The sequence below is a fragment of the Terrapene carolina genome, unplaced genomic scaffold, assembly GCF_002925995.2.
Source record: "Terrapene carolina triunguis isolate 2854851 unplaced genomic scaffold, T_m_triunguis-2.0 Scaffold180, whole genome shotgun sequence".
NCBI lineage: Eukaryota > Metazoa > Chordata > Testudines > Emydidae > Terrapene > Terrapene triunguis.
In genome coordinates, this window is record NW_020664531.1 from 1,588,969 (window position 1) to 1,606,076 (window position 17,108).

The following is a 17,108-nucleotide window of genomic DNA, read 5'->3' on the forward strand; positions in this document are numbered from 1 at the left end:
AATCAATACCAGGCACTTGAATTAGGCCTGGAAGCAATTTTAGAAAGTGCATGAAGCCCCGGTGTGATACATGTCTGTCTCACCCAGAACAAGTGCTGCTGCATTCTGAATGAGATGTAGTGCATGCGGCCAATTGGTAAAGAAAGTTACAGTAGCTAAACTTAGCAGTGAGGAAGGCATGTGTCACAGTTACCAGGCCCTCAACCCATAAAAAACAATTATTGCTACCATCATTTCAGCATTCAGGAGTCAAGATACCAATTCCAAACCCACAAACTCTTGTTGATGATAGGAGGGTGAATGCTGTCTATGGCAATGTTAGTGAACTGAGTGAGCTCCTGTAAGGGCTTTCATCTTAGAATTAGCATAATTTCTCTCGTATGTGGGTTTAGCTTAAGCAACTTGTGCTTCCGAGCTTTGTGATATGTGCATGACAGTATTTGACATGTCTGTCGAAAAGAAGACAAAGTGGGGTAACACCCATGGCTGACATTTACACCCGTACTGTGGTCTGAGCAATTATGCTTGGCCCTTCTCCATTGCCACTGAGAGGTCATCCATTAGTGCCACCAGGGCCATTTCTGTTGGAGCCAAAATCTATTTTGACTAACATGCTTGCTGGTTTTGAGTTTGGGTCCCAAGCTGACAAGAGCTACACATGCTACAGGGAGCATGGTGTCAGAGCTCAAACCCTCAAGTATATCTACTGGGCACTTGAGTTGAGGAAAGTGTCTCTCTCTTACTATAGTACTCTTCAGCTAGAGCAAGGAGCAGCACTGACTAGCTGCAGAGGATTTCCACTGACATTTACGGATTTGAGTAAAAGGAGAAATTACTGATGTACAATATTTAACAATAAAACCCCCACAATGCATTCTGGCCGTCACACCACTTCCTGGTTTACATTTATAGGTTTCACCACAGTTAACACCTACAGGCAGGGTATGCACATACAAATATGCTTATAGATTAATATATTGCTTCTACTTTTAGTTTAGTTGCTTAAGTTAACTGCAGGCTAACCTATGAAAGCATTCATATTTAAATCTTCAGAGTAAAGCACTGTGAGAGCAAACCTATTAAGGTTAATAGAATGAACTTACAATGCCCATGGTTAGGGAAGGGGGAGTGAGACACTCAGTAAATTGTTCACCAAATAGCCTGTCACCTCTGGGTTTGCAGCTCAAGTCCTACCAATGTATCACTCCATTATCTTTAATGAGCTTAATTTTAAAGTGCTATGCTCTTCAAATTTCAAATATCAATGTCAGCTTTGCTATCTGCCACCTCACTCTCCCCTTAAATGCTATAATAGAGAATGTATATGGAATGTAAAATGCAAGGATATTCTAGATAAATACCAAATGTCTAAAGTTAACAGAAATGCTTTTTGTTTGTTTGTTTGTTTTTAAACGGCCCACTGATCCAAACTAACTAGAATTAAACATTCATAGAAAGAAATCTTAAATTGAATGAACCCACAAAGTTAACTTTTTCAAGGGGTGGGACATAGGGGGAAATACAATTTGTAACAAGTAACTTTCTAGTTAACATTTCTTTGCTCTTAAGAGTCAGAGATTTGCTATTTACTAAAGAAGTAAGGCCAGATTTTCAAAGATATTTTGAAGCCTAAAATACAGATAGGTCCCTAGTGGGATTTTCAAATGTGCCTAATTCCCAATGGACTTTTGAAAATCCTACTAGGTACCTATCTAGGAGCCTAAATACCTTTGAAAATTTGGCCCCTATTGTGTGACCACTGCACTTAGTTGTGCTATACCTCTATTTAATGAGCCATACAATGGAGGTTCTCTCTCTCTTTGGAAACTGTGGTCTGCTCATCATTGTACTAACCATATTGGTTCATTAAACATCCCATGCCACATTTGAAGAATAGGTGTGTTAACCCCTGTATCCTGGTCAAATTGCAGTGCATTTCCCAATGTACCCTCTGCCGCATGACTAATATTGATAAATTAATATGATCATCTAACCTGACCTCCTGTATAACACAGGGCATACAATTTCCACAAAATAATGCCTTTTGAAGTAGAACATTTTTTTTTTTAAAAGACAATCTGATTTGAAAATTGGCAGTGATGGAGAATCCATCATGACCCTTAGTAAATTGTTCCAATGGTTAATTACTTTCACCATTAAAAATGTATGACTTTTTTTCCAGTCTGAATTTATCTAGCTTCCAGTCATTGGATCGTATTATACCTTTCTCTGCTACACTGAAGAGCCCATTCTCAAATTTCTGTTGTGCATTAAGGTACTTGTAGATTGTACTCAAGCCATCCCTTAACTTCCTCTTTGTTAAACTAAATGGATTGACCTCCTTGAATCTATCGCTGTAAGGCATGTTTTCCAGTCCTTTAATCATTCTCATAGCTTTTTCTGAACACTCTCCAATTTATCCACAATTGTCTTGATTTGTGGACACCAGAACTGGGCACAGCAGTGGTCACACCAGTGCCAAATACAGAGATAAAAATAATCTCTCTACTGCTACTCAAGATTCCCCTGTTTATACAGCCAAGGGTTGCAGTAGCCCCTGTGGCCACAGCATCAGGGCCGGCTCCAAGCACCAGCGCAGGAAGCAGGTGCTTGGGGCGGCCAATAAGAAGGGGCGGCATGTCCAGGTCTTCGGTGGCAATTCGGCAGTGGGTCCCTCAGTCCCTCTCGGACCGAAGGACCCGCCGCCGAATTACTGCCGAGGAATGAAGCTGCTGGTTGAGCTGCCGCCGATCGCAGCTTTTTTTTTTTTCCGCTGTTTGGGGCGGCAAAAAAGCCTAAGCCGGCCCTACATAGCATCACACTGGGAGCGCGTGTTCAGCTGATTATTCACCATGACCTCCAAATCTTTTTCAGAGTCACTGCTTCCCAGGATAGAGTCCTCCGTCCTGTAAGTATTGCCTACATTCTTTTTTCCTAGACGTATTCATTTACATTTAGCTGTATTAAAATGCTTTGCTTGCCCCTAGCTTATCAAGGGATCCAGATTGCTCTGTATCAATGACCTATCCTCTTATTTATCACTTCTCTAAGCTTTCTGTCATCTGCAAACTTTATCAGTGATGATTTTGTGTTTTCTTCCAGGTCATTGATAAAAATATTAAATAGCGTAGGGCCAAGAACAGATTGTTGCAGGACCCTGCTAGAAACACACCAACTTGATGATGATTCCCTGTTTACAATTACATTTTGAGACCAAGTCAGTTAGCCAATTTTAAATCCATTTAATGTGTGCAGTGTTAATTTTCTATCGTTTGTTTCTTTTTTAATCAAAATGTGAGTACAAAGTCAGTCTATTATATCAACACTTACATTTATCAACAAAACTCATCAAAAAAAGATATCAAGTTAGTTTTACAGGATCTATTTTCCATAAACCCACATTCATAGTCATTAGTTACGTTACCCTCTTTAATTCTTTATTAATCAAGTCCCGTATCAGCCACTCTATTACCTTGCCAGGGATCGATGCAAGATTGACAGGCCTATAATCAACCAGGTCATTCCATTTACCCTTTTAAAATATTGGCACAGTATCTTTCTCCCAGTCTTCTGGAACTTGTCCAGTGTTCCAAGAGTTATTGGAAATCAGCATTAATGATCCAATGAGCTCCCCAGTCAGCTCTTTTAAAACTCTTAGGCCTGGTCTACACTAGGCGTTTATGTCGAATTTAGCACCGTTAAATCGAATTAACCCTGCACCCGTCCACACCACGAGGCTATTTAGTTCGACATAGAGCTCTCTTTAAATCGATTTCTGTAATCCTCCCCAACGAGAGGAGTAGCGCTAAATTCGAAATGGCCATATCGAATTAGGCTAGGTGTGGATGGAAATCGACGCTAATAGCTCCGGGAGCTATCCCACAGTGCAACACTCTGTTGACGCTCTGGACAGCAGTCCGAGCTCGGATGCTCTGACCAGCCACACCCCGGGAAAATTTGAATTCCTTTTCCTGTCTGGGCAGTTTGAATCGCATTTCCTGTTTGGACACCGTGGCGAGCTCAGCAGCAGTGGCAAAGATGCAGAGCTCTCCAGCAGAGATGGCCGTGCAATCCCAGACTAGAAAGAGGGCCCCAGCATGGACTGATCGGGAAGTCTTGGATCTCATCGCTGTGTGGGGAGATGAGTCCGTGCTTGCCGAGCTGCGCTCCAAAAGACGGAATGCAAAGATCTACGAGAAGATCTCTAAAGCCATGGCAGAGAGAGGATACAGCCGAGATGCAACGCAGTGCCGCGTGAAAATCAAGGAGCTGAGACAAGGCTACCAAAAAACCAAAGAGGCAAACGGACGCTCTGGATCCCAGCCCCACACATCCCGTTTCTACGAGGCACTGCATTCCATCCTAGGTGCGGCCGCCACCACTACCCCACCACTGACCGTGGACTCTGAGGATGGGATATTGTCCGCGGTCGGTTCCTCCGACATGTTAGCGGACGGGGAAGATGAAGAAGGAGATGAGGAGGACGAGGCAGTCGACAGCGCTGGCACCGCTGATTTCCCCGACAGCCAGGAGCTCTTCATCACCCTCACAGAGATCCCCTACCAACCGTCCCCCGCCGTTACCCCAGACACAGATTCAGGGGAAGGATCAAGCAGTAAGTGTTTTAAATATCTTAACATTTATTTATAACAGAACTTGCATATTTTAAATATTAACAATAGCTAAAGTGCTTTCAAGTATGTAAACTTTTATTTATAACAGAACAGGAAGATTTGAAATATTAACAATGGGTAAAGTGCTTCTAAACATGTAAACAGGAAAGTGCAACAAAAAGGGGAATCTGAACAAAGGGTATCATGATTACTGTGTCTTTGGCCGCTTCAATGTATAGTCCGAACCATTTTAAGAAAATTCAACAATGTCTGCTTCATGATTACACTGCCCAAGACGCTCCACTCTTTTGTCCCTCCAAGGGCACCTAACCCAAAAACTGGTCGATGTGTCCGGGGATAGAGGTGAGATCCCCTGGGGAGAACTCCTCATAGGCCTCCTGCAGGTGTCTTTCCAGCCTAATTATCAGGTTCTTTGGCAGGGAGAGCTTATTAGGCCCCCCGTGGTATGACACGTTTCCCTGCCACAACGCCAGCAGGTATTCGGGGATCATGGCCTTGCACAGCATAGCAGCAAATGGCCCCGGTTTCTGCAGGCTGTCCCACAGCATCCTCTCCTTCTGGCTCTCCGAGACCCTCAGTAGGGTGATGTCTGGCATGACGCCCTGCTTTGAATTAGGTAGGGGACAGTTAGTATTGGGACTGCTTGCCCGTTCCTTTACAGAACTGCAACCACCGGTTTACAGCCACGCGGTTTACAGCCGCGAGGGGCTGGGACAGGGGCAGAGTTCATGCTTGCAGGATTGCTGCCAGCAGAGACTCGCATTGCTTTCTATGTGAAAGGAGGCCAGTGCCACTCTTAAAGTTTTAAGCAGCCACAAGTCTACGGCTTACCATGTTTGCCAGCTAGACAAAGTCCGGTGTCCTGCCCCGCTCCTCAGCTCGCCACAGCAAGACCGCAGGCACTGTAGGCGAGGGCCGAAAATTCGACCTTGTCCTCAGTGCGCGTGTGATAGGTGCTCTGCATGGTCTTGTTCACAGAGCAAGACTATGTTCTCTGTTCACAGATACATTGATCTGTCTCAGGAATTCACTCCCTTTTTCCAATTCCCACAGCAACATCTGCCCAAAGGCTAGCGCACATTAGGAGGAGGAAGAAGAGGACACGGGAAGACATGTTTGCTGAACTAATGGGATGCTCCCAAGCACAGGCAGCCCAGCAGACACAGTGGAGGGAGAACTTGTGCCAAATGCACCGGGCAAACATGGAACGGGAGGAGAGGTGGCGACAGGAGGACAGGCAGGCGACTCAAACGCTGCTTGGACTAATGAGGGAGCAAACGGACACGCTCCGCCGCCTTGTGGATGTTCTGCAGGACCGGAGGCAGGAGGAGAGAGCCCCGCTGCAGTCTCTCTCTAACCGCCCTGCCCCGCCACCAAGTCCCATACCCCCCTCACCCAAAGTCCAAACACGGAGGGGTGGCAGGGGCCGTGAAAACTTTCACTCCACCCCAGCGGACAGCTATAGCAGTAGAAGGCTCTCATTCCCCAAAATCTGAAAAGTCCTTTCCTACCCGCCTCACACAAGACCCCGTCCAAGTTTCACCCCCCCGTTCCATGTGCGGTTGTTAATAAAAAATACGTTTCTGTTCATTACTGTTTCCATCCTCTTCTTTTGGAGGAGAGTCTGTCTGAAGGGGGGGAAGGGGCTTGGTAATTAGACAGGACAGTCACCTTTAGCAGGGGGCAGGCCCAGCAGCAGGGCACATACACAGTGCAGTGACTAGTTACCCTGGTCAGTCTGGGAGGTGGCTTTCATGTTCTGGGGGGGGGGGCTTGCTCTGTGACTTTGTGGCGGGGGAGGGCAGTTTAGAAGCATCATTAGCATCACAACACTAAACCCAGGTTTAAAACATTCCCGCGAAAAGAGTAATGAAGACAACGGTGTTCATTAGCAAAACAGAACAGATTTTATTTTTTGGGAAGGGAGTGAAGGAGGTAACTGGGTAAAGAAACGGGGGCAAGTTCAGCTTCTGTGTCCACAAACTTAAAAGTCACTGGGTACCCTGCTCAGTCCTGGAACTGGCTTTCAAAGCCTCCCGGATGCACAGCGCGTCCCGCTGGGATCTTCTAATCGCCCGGCTGTCTGGCTGGGCTTAATTAGCAGCCAGGCTATTTGCCTCAACCTCCCACCCCGCCATAAAGGTCTCCTCCTTGCTCTCACAGAGATTGTGGAGCACGCAGCAAGCTGCTATAACGATGGGGATATTGGTTTCGCTGAGATCACAGCGAGTCAGTAAGCTTCTCCAAGTAAATACCAGTCAGGGCTGCTCGCATGCGGGTGTCCTTGCGCTTCAGGGCAGGGGACAGCAAGTCACAAAGTTCCAGGAAAGTCCCCTTCCACATGCGAAAGTTTCGCAGCCACTGGGATTCATCCCAGACCAGAAGCACTATGCGGTCCCACCAGTCCGTGCTTGTTTCCCGGGCCCAGAATCGCCGTTCAACAAAATCCACATGCCCCATTGCAAACGCGATGTCCTCAGCGCTGGGTGTCGTGGTTTCTGACAGGCGTGTGCTACTCTCGGAGTTCAGGTCCTCACCCCGCTGCCGTAGCCTCCTCGCCTGATTTCTCTCTATCTGCCTCTGTGAAAGGTGGATGATGAGCTGCGAGGCATTGACAACGGCCACAACTGCAGCGATGGTCGCAGCGGGATCCATGCTCGCGGTGCTGTGGCGTCCGCGCTGTCACTGACCAGAAAAGTGTGCGAACTGATCTCCCGCCGGCGCTTTCAAGGAGGGAGGGAGGGTGGGAGTGACGATTGGATGACGACAGTTACCCAAAAGCACCCTCGAGACATTTTTTTCCCCCAGAAGGCATTGGGGGCTCGACCCAGAATTCCAATGGGCAGCGGGGACTGCAGGAACTGTGGGATAGCTGCCCACAGTGCACTGCTTCCAATGTCGACGCTTTCCCTGGTAGTGTGGACTGACAAAGTCGAATTACTGTCCTTGGTGTGGACACACACGTTCGACTTTCTAATATCGATTGCAAATATTCGATTTAACTAAAATCGAACTACTCTCGTAGTGTAGACATACCCTTAGATGCAAGTTATCTGACCCTGCTGATTTAAAATTGTCTAACTTTATTAGCTGCTCTTTAATGTCCTCCTGAATTAGTATTGGAATAGAAAGTGTTTCATCATCATCATATGGTACAAATATATCATCTGTTTTTCTCCCAGATACAGAACAGAAAAATGCGTCAAACACTTTAGCCATTTCTGCATTGTTACTGATAATTCTACCATTTCCATCTAGTAATGGGTCAATTGTTAGGATTCTTTTTGTTTCTAGCATACTTTAAAAACTCCTTATTTTCCCTTTACTCTGCTGGCCATAGATTTCTCCTTGTGTACCTTTGCTTCCCTTATCAATTTTCTACAGCTCTTAGTTTCTGATTTTTATTCATTACTGTCAACTTCCCCTTTCTTCCATTTGTTATATATACAGTTTTTTTTACAGCTCCCTTCACTTTCTTTTTACACCAGTTGTGTTTTTAAACAGCATGTCCTTCCTGATTATGGCTTTTTGGGCATCTAGTAAAGTATTCTGAAATAATTCACAATTATCATTCACCTTGCTCTGTTTAAATTCTACCTCCCAGCTGATTTGGCTAATAAAAAGACTAAGTAGAAGAAGGTGTGAAAATCCTTCTGCCAAACAATTTGAGGATGCTCAAATCACTCCCAGTCCCATTCGTGTGAGTGGTGTATGTGCGTGTCACTAACTGTTTCCCAAAGTAGAAAATGCCTAAAAGCTTGTTGTCTAACTAGTAAGAGCTCTCTGGGCTAAAGGAGTGTGTAACTGCACATCTACCAATGTGATATATGCCATCATGTGCCAGCAATGCCCCTCTGCCATGTACATTGGCCAAACCGGACAGTCTCTACGCAAAAGAATTAATGGACACAAATCTGACATCAGGAATCATAATACTCAAAAACCAGTGGGAGAACACTTTAACTTGTCTGGCCATTCTATGACAGACCTGCGGGTGGCTATCTTAAAACAGAAAAACTTCAAAAACAGACTCCAACGAGAGACTGCTGAGCTGGAGTTGATATGCAAACTAGACACAATCAGCACAGGATTAAATAAAGACTGGGAATGGCTGAGCCATTACAAACATTGAATCTATCTTCCCTTGTAAGTATTTTCACACTTGCTTCTTATCAAACTGTCTGTACTGAGCCATCTTGATTATCACTTCAAAAGTTTTTTTTCTCTTACTTAATTGGCCTCTCAGAGTTGGTAAGACAACTCCCACCTGTTCATGCTCTCTGTATGTGTGTGTATATATATCTCCTCAATATATGTTTCACTCTATATGCATCCGAAGAAGTGGGTTGTAGCCCACGAAAGCTTATGCTCTAATAAATTTGTTAGTCTCTAAGGTGCCACAAGTACTCCTGTTCTTGTAACTGGGGTGACAGCCTCCTTTTGCATAGGGTTTCACTACAGCAGCCTGCCTCTGTTTCTTCTCTTGGACTGTTCAAAAAACACTTTTGTCCATTCCCAGCCCTTCTTAAGTTGTGCTTCATTAAATTAACAAACTTTCAAAATAAAGTTTTCAAGTCCATCCAAAAGTTCACAGAAACAAAGGTTTCTCTTTCTTCGCCCAGGCCTTTCCTGCTTTGATAGGCCATCCCAGGCCCTACCTGGCTGGAATCCCAGAACCTTCTGCTAGCGCTTACTCACTCCTAGTAGTCTCTAATCCTTGAACATTCCCCCATTCATTGCAGCGTCCTGCTGCTCTTTATAAGGCAGCCACCCTCATCGCTCCCAGCTGCAGCTCATTCTGTAATCAGGGTTGGTTAGCCCCAGCTTTCCAACTGTTAAGAGGCAAGCCACCTTGTTACAAATGTCATTCTAAAGGTGATGGATGTGTGGGATTCTAAAAATCATTTTGTTACTGTGCAAGATTGCCAGAAGGACTTATTGATTGTATTTCAATGATAACCTTGATTTGACTATTGCATAGTATTATTGTAAATTAAGCTCGGAAACTATAAATTAAATGTGCTAGTGACATTTCGCTTAAACTCATATTCGTTTTTATAACTGCTTGCTTATTCTTTTAATAACAAAAGAGACACTGGACTGGTTTATCTCTAAAAACTTCCATGCAAACAAAGTAACCAACCTAGAGGAAAAAGGTAAAATCATGAAAAATGATTCCTGAACCCTGGATAATATTTCAATTACTTAAAATAACACATTATTATCCCCATGAGCCACTTTTGGAATGTTGACCTAGTTAGTATGCTAAGCAAAAGGAAACTTGGGTTAAAGTTGAAAACTGCCTTAAAAATGCATGTGAAGGAGTTGTTCAAAAGTTCGCAAAATGTTGCATTTTTTAAATTATGTTTTTGTTTATACATCGTTAGTGAAACGGATTTAATAATGTGATAGATTTGCCTGGCCTCAGTACAGGAATTGGATACAACAGAATACTTAAAAAGATAATTCTGAGGGAGAGGAGAGGCAGTGTAGGGCAATTTTAATTGAATGTGGATTTTACATGAACAATCATGCTCTAAGATTTAAGAGCAAAACCCATCCCAGATCAGTAGACATTAGAGATGAAAGAGAGCTAGTATTAGGTCATCTATTCCATCTTGCTCCCCGACGGTGAGGTGTATGCTTCTGAGCCCTTCAAAACCAATCTAATCCAGAAACACACTGCTGTCTTGTACCTAAAAGGATTCTCCCTGTGCCTCACTGAGTAACCATGACAGTTCTCAACTTTGGCAAAAAATTGAGTAGAGACATCAAAAGTTTGCTCTTAAATACCCATTCAGAAAGCATAATGTAACAATCTGTTGGTGTTGAATGGACACAATGTTCAGCCTTTTTCCATTTGGTTAGTCACCTGTCTAAAGCACAGGTTTAGCCTCCTACATCACTTGATTCATTTAAAAGTGGTCTGGATAAAGCACTTGTGAGTAGAGCATAGTGAACAACCCAGCAGTGACATGGGGTGGATAAGAGGTGTAATAGGTCTTCCCCTCTCTCTAGAGTCTATGATTCTCTAACGGGAGTCTATATTTTAAAATGCATGCTTGCAATGAAAGGTTAGCATTTTGAGTCAGAATCTAATCAAGTGTCTGGCATACAACATTTCAGAAAATGTCTCTTGTTACTCAAAAGTGAACATACCTTTCCTTTGCAAAAATATATAAACAGAGACATGTAGTATATGATTTTTTTCTTGATATTACTGGTAAGTTATTTTAAAAAAAATATTTGTAAGCAGCATGGTATAGTGGATAGGGCACTAGATCATATCAGACCCGAAGAAGAGCTCTGTATGTGTGGAAAGCTTCTCTCTCTCTCTCACCAACAGAAGTTGGTTCAATAAAAGATATAATCTCACCCATCTTCTCTCTCTCTAAGGCACTAGATTATGAGTCAGGAGTCAGTGGTCTATTCCCAGCTCTGCCACTGACCTGCTGCGTGACCTTGGGGAAGTCACTTCACCTATTTCTGACTCCATTTCCCATCCCACCCTGTCTCTTCATCTGAGATCAGGTCCGCATTATCCTGGATGTTGTAGAAACATAGCAACAATACAGTATGTTATTAAAAAATACAAGTGGTACATGAAGGGTGGAGAAGAAGATACAATCACATACACGTATTTTTGGTATTCATTTGCATGGATTTAAAATTATTATTAATATCCAAATACCATCTAACCCCTTCTGCCCTTAAAGCCAGCGTTAACTGGCTCATTTCTTACAGGTATAAAACTAGAGGTGAATCATTTCCTTAGAGATCAGTTCAGGCAACATGTTCCATGTATAAGGGGCATCGCAGAAAAAGGTGCAGAAAAAGGCACAGCAGACTATTGGTTGAGCAATGTGATAAGAGGCAGACACCTAGGGATGGGCAGAATTGTGAATGGCCACGAATCTGGGAACAAAAAGCTTGAACTTGGTGCAGGGAAGGGATTCAAAATGTGGTTAGAGCAACGGGCAAGGATGGTGAACTTGGCAGCTGTATTTTATATGTACTGGAGCAGGATGACAAGGATGTTAGGGGAGACCAGAGATGTGGTGGTGGTGGTTATAGTAATCAAGGTGGAAGAAAAATAGCACAAATGAGAGTTTTGGCTGGCTGGCTGGCTGGCTGGCTGGCTGGCTGGCGAGAAAAAGATGGATCTTAAAAGGAAGTAGGAGCAAGATTTGGACACAAAATGGATGAATGGTCAAAGAGGGAGAGGTTGAATATTTAGGTTACAGACTTCAAAGATGGAGAGGATGGTGGAGTTGTCAGTGACGTAGAGGGGGAGGTGAAAATGAGAAGCTTTGGTCACGTTAAGGGGAAGAGGAGGGTAAGACCCCAAGAAGGAGATGTAAAAGGGACAAGCTAAGGTGCAGGACTTAATATAAAGAAACAGATCAGAAGTGTAAAGGTAGATCTGCACATCAATGGCATAGGCAATGTTCAATGACATACTTACCTTTTATTCTACAGTAATTGCCCAGAGCATTGCAATAGCACTTTGTAAAATGCACTGTTTAGTACCATTACTGTAAAATGCTATAGTGGTTTCTTTGTAAAGGTCAAAGATCAGCAAGCTTGACCTGGGAGAAGTTAATAAAGGAGATGACAATTCCCGCAGCAAGACCACATAGTGAACCCAGAGGTACAAAGAATCCCCAATAGTCAGCATCAACAAGCACAAGATGTTGAGAAAAAAAGCACCCTTTTAAGTGATATTCCACCTCACGCAGCCCAAATGGTTGTCCAGTTTGATATAAAGTGATCGCTTCAACCTGCCTCTCTTCCAGTTGCTCAAATGATTAATTGATTCAATTTATGCAGCTCTATGTAAGGCAAGTATTAGCTCTGTGAAAATGGCATTCTTCAGGAAAGAGCAGAACCAAAAAGAAATTCAAAACTATGTAGCTAAATAATCACCCAGAGCTCCATGCTTGAGAAGGATCATCCCCTGTCCATGTGAGAAGGGGACTTAGTCACTTTGGCATCATGGCTCCTAGACTACAGAGAAGATCGCCTCCCATATGAAGAGCCTTGACTTGATGAACAGGACAGGAGAGCTGGGCATCCCAGCCTCAGGCTGAATCACTTTCGCTCTGAGCCCTGCCTGGGACAGCAGCACATAGAGGGAGCTACACAAGAGCCCTGTTGATGGTGGGGAGGTCATGGAGGGCAATGTGGGATATAGCCTCTGTGCAAATGGCTCTGGACTCTGACAGCTTTCTGAGGTCCCATGAATCTTAGGGCAGATTCGAGGTGCTGAAACCCCTTTGCACATTAGGATGTGGGCCCAGAATGACTTCCTGCCCTCTTCCCCAATAAAGACATATGGAGTAGAACTGGCTTGCCCCATATAAAAACAGCGGGGTTTTAAAATATATATACACATATATAACATACGGTATATAATTTAAATGATAAAAAAATCTAATATGCCCAGATAAGCCCTAGTGGAATCTAGTGCAACTGCACTGACACGAGTGGGTCTGTATCTCCCTTCACAGGGCTGGAATTTGACACAATTACTTTATCGATCCAGCGGAAGCTGAAAGCATTTGAAAGATTATGCTTTTCATTCTTTGTGTGCAAATGTGGGAAGAAAAGGCTACCACCCTGACAACTGGCACTTGTGCTGTAGAATCAAAGGTTCCTTGCCTATCCAGCTGCAGTACCAATATGTCTACCAGATACTGCTGCTACAAATGGAGAGGATGTAAGTTAGAATTGGGGGGGGGAGGAAAATGACCAAAATAAGACATGGATTAAATCATTTAATATTCTCCTTTACAGATTAAATAATTCTCCATCCTGTAACCATTGCCTAGGCAAAGTGATAAGAGCAGATCACCTGTAGCAGACACCTTTACCTGAGTCAGTGAGGGAATGAATAGAGGTTTCAGACTGCTCAAATGGAAAAAAGGCTGGAGTTCCACTTGTATATTTGAAAATAAAATACAGAGACACCAATTTATTACTGCTTACGATTTAAAGATACATATATTTCTAAATCTGCTCTTGCAGTAATTGGTCTTCTCAAATGATGGTATTTAGCACATCTTCTCACTCCCTCCCCTGCATGTCAGCCTCTCTCTCTTACAGAAGCAACATAACTTTAAATCCATAAACACCATGTGTTGCTCTTTCCTTTGCTCTGGCTCAGAGCCAATATCCTGATTATTATTTTGGACAGAGCCATTCATACCACCATTGTTTCTGACAGAATAAATGATAATCACTGCTCATTCGTCTCCCACTACTGAAGCTGTTTAAGTTGGACCATGGCACCAGTCGAGTGAAGACAAATTTTGGTAGTTCCTGCTTATTATTCATTTCCACAGTGCTTTCTCATCAGCCAGTGGTATCCACACAGGGATGAAAAGTGAGGCTAAATTTAGAATTTTATTAGTGTTTACTTGACTGCCGAAGACTATCAGCAGGATACTAATTCTTCTCCCAAAGTATTTTCATGCAACTTTCTACAGTACAGAGATCTCGGGCCATACTGATCTCAGTTACGTGTTTAAATCAAGCACAACTCAGTTGAGTTTGAATTTATAACAGTAACTGGGATCAGAATTTGACCCTTTAACTGCAGAATGTAGTCATTCTTGGAATAATACAAATTAGAGGCCAACGGGTCTGGGCAGGTTTATACTTGGGGTGGCCACTCATAGACTTTAAGATCAGAAGGGACCATCATGACCATCTTGTCTGACCTCCTGCACATTGCAGCCCACAGAACCTCACCCACCCACTCCTGACTCACCGCTGCCTGTGCTACCATGACTAGACTTTATTTTTAGTACACTAGTTTGATGAGAGCTAACACAAGTATGTCTACTCGAGCTGGGAATCACACCCCCAACTCCAAGTGTAGACATAGCCTTAAAACCACCTAGCCCATCCCCTACTTTGTTACCTTTGATTTTCTGTTGTTTTGTTCAATTTAATTTTAAGTATAAACATGAAAAAAGAGAAAGAAAAAGAAAACTAACTTCATCCCTTACCATGAATGTGAATAAACTACCTTTGTAATTTAAGGTATACTTTGCTCACTAGTCTACACAGTCTTCCATTAAAAACAAGTAGTGGGATGCAGTAGCAGCAGCAGCAAGCTCCAACTATGGGACCTACAGAAGGCTATCTTAACCTGCTGCTGTGTTCCACTACTCAGAATATTTGCTGGAACATTTGTATTTGCTATACTGCATCAGATCCAGACATAATATCAAATATCAGGTATTCACACTCTGCACAAGTTTAAATGAACACATTGAGGGCCAGAGTTTCAACAGAACTCAGCTCCCACTAAAACACACTTTCAGCTGAACTCTTTTTTCAATGAAGTGTTTTCATATGGGAACACAGGTAGCTTCAAGGCCAGAGAGAGTTCTACTCTCATTTAGGCACTTAAACGAAGCATGCTTAATGGGAGTGACTGGTTGCAGAGTACTTCTGCAAATTCATAGATTCCATGGCCAAAAGGGACCACTGTGATCACCTAGTTTGACTTCCTGTATAACACATGCCATAGAAATTCCCCATAATAATTCCTAGAATACATCTTTTAGGAAAACATCTAATTTGATTTAAAAATTCTCAGTGATGGAGAATCGACAGCCACCCTTGGCAAATTGTTTCAATGGTTAATTACTCTCACTGTTAAAAATGTACACCTTATTTCCAGTCTAAATTTGTCTAGCTTCAACTTCCAGCCATTGGATCTTGTTATACCTTTCTCTGCTACACTGAAGAGGCCATTATTAAATATTTGTTCCTCCTGTAGGTGCTTATAGATTGCAATAAAGTGTGATCTCTTTGTTAAGATAAATAGATTGAGCTCCTTGAGTCTATTATGATAAGTATGTTTTCTAATCCTTTAATCATTCTCATGTCTCTTCTCTGAATCCCTCCCCAGATTATCAACATCCTTCTTGAATTGTGGACACCAGAACTGGACACAGTATTCCAGCAGTGGTCACACCAGGGCCAAATACAGAGGTAAAATAATCTCTCTATACCTGCTCATGATTCCCCTGGTTATGCATCCAAGGATCACATTAGCCGTTTTGGCCACAGCTTTGCATTGGAAGCTCATGTTCAGCTGATTATGCACCATGACCCCCAATTTTTTTTCAGAATCACTGCTTCCCAGGATAGAGTCATCCATCCTGTAAGTACATTCTTTGTTCCTAGATGTATACATTTACAGTTAGCCATGTTAAAATGCATATAATTGTTTGCTTGTGCCCATCTCTTCAAAAATCTGACTCTGACTCAATAAGATTTCCCAGATAACAAAGTATAGTTTAAAAAAGAGTTAACGCTGAAAGTGTGTTCCACAAGAGTCCAGTGAACACTCAAAAGAAATGCTACCATTTCTTTACAAATTTCGACAAACTCGAAGTGAACCATTATGGAGTTTAATCAGTTTACCATTATCATATGATCCATTTTCACCCTCTCTCATTTACAATGCCTCCCCAACTTTAACACTGTCTCTTGATTTATTCTGGAATATATATGTGCTGTTGATGTGTACTGTTGACTTTATATATTCATTATTAAGTGTGTAGTATAGTTTTCAAAAGAAATACAGTGTGTTGGAATCCTGGTCCATGACAAGGGCTCCTAAGTACTATAGTAATAGAAATAGTAAATAATAAAAAGGGTGTGTTGTCAATCTAAATTCTCACAGTGTGATATGATGGTGGAGTAGAATACTCTTATGAATAGAATTGGAATGACTGATCTGATCTGTATTAGGAAATGCATTGCATGTAAGCATGTTAACACTGTAAGTGGGAACTTTTAACGGTTGTGTACCTAACATGTCATATTTTTTGGAGTGAATAATAATATAGCATATATTACTGTTATAATATATAGGAAATTATAATCTCCCTAGTCAGATGTTATTTTGATATTTACATAAAACTTGCAAATTTTTTAAGTACACAGATAGGATTGCATGAGGTGATAGACCACGATGAAGGATTACATGGCAAGGGGGAATTCAGATGTCTTCACTGTTCATTTAATTTATTTAAAAAATTCTATACTTTTTTTTTAAGGTAAGTAATATTTTACATATTAGCAGGACTCCACAGAAACATACTTTTAACTGTAACTCTCTTAACCAAATGCTTTGTTTGGGAATTTCCCTGCGGGTTTTTTTTTTTTTAAACAAAGCATCAAAAGTTGAAATTTGACTGGTGGAGAAAGTCCATAGGAAGGAAGCTGTGCTCTGTTTCTTCTCCTGCAAGACTATAAGAGGGGAGTGATTAGGTGGAAATAGGTAGTAAGGGCATGATTTTATCCACTGAATATTTTAATCATTTAGTAATGTATATCTAGAGAAGTTTTAGGATGGATAAGAGACTGGCTTTCTCTGTCCTTCTCTATGCTTCCCTTAATCTCCTGTACCTCCCCTCTTCACCTTCTCTACTCCATTATCAGAGGGGTAGC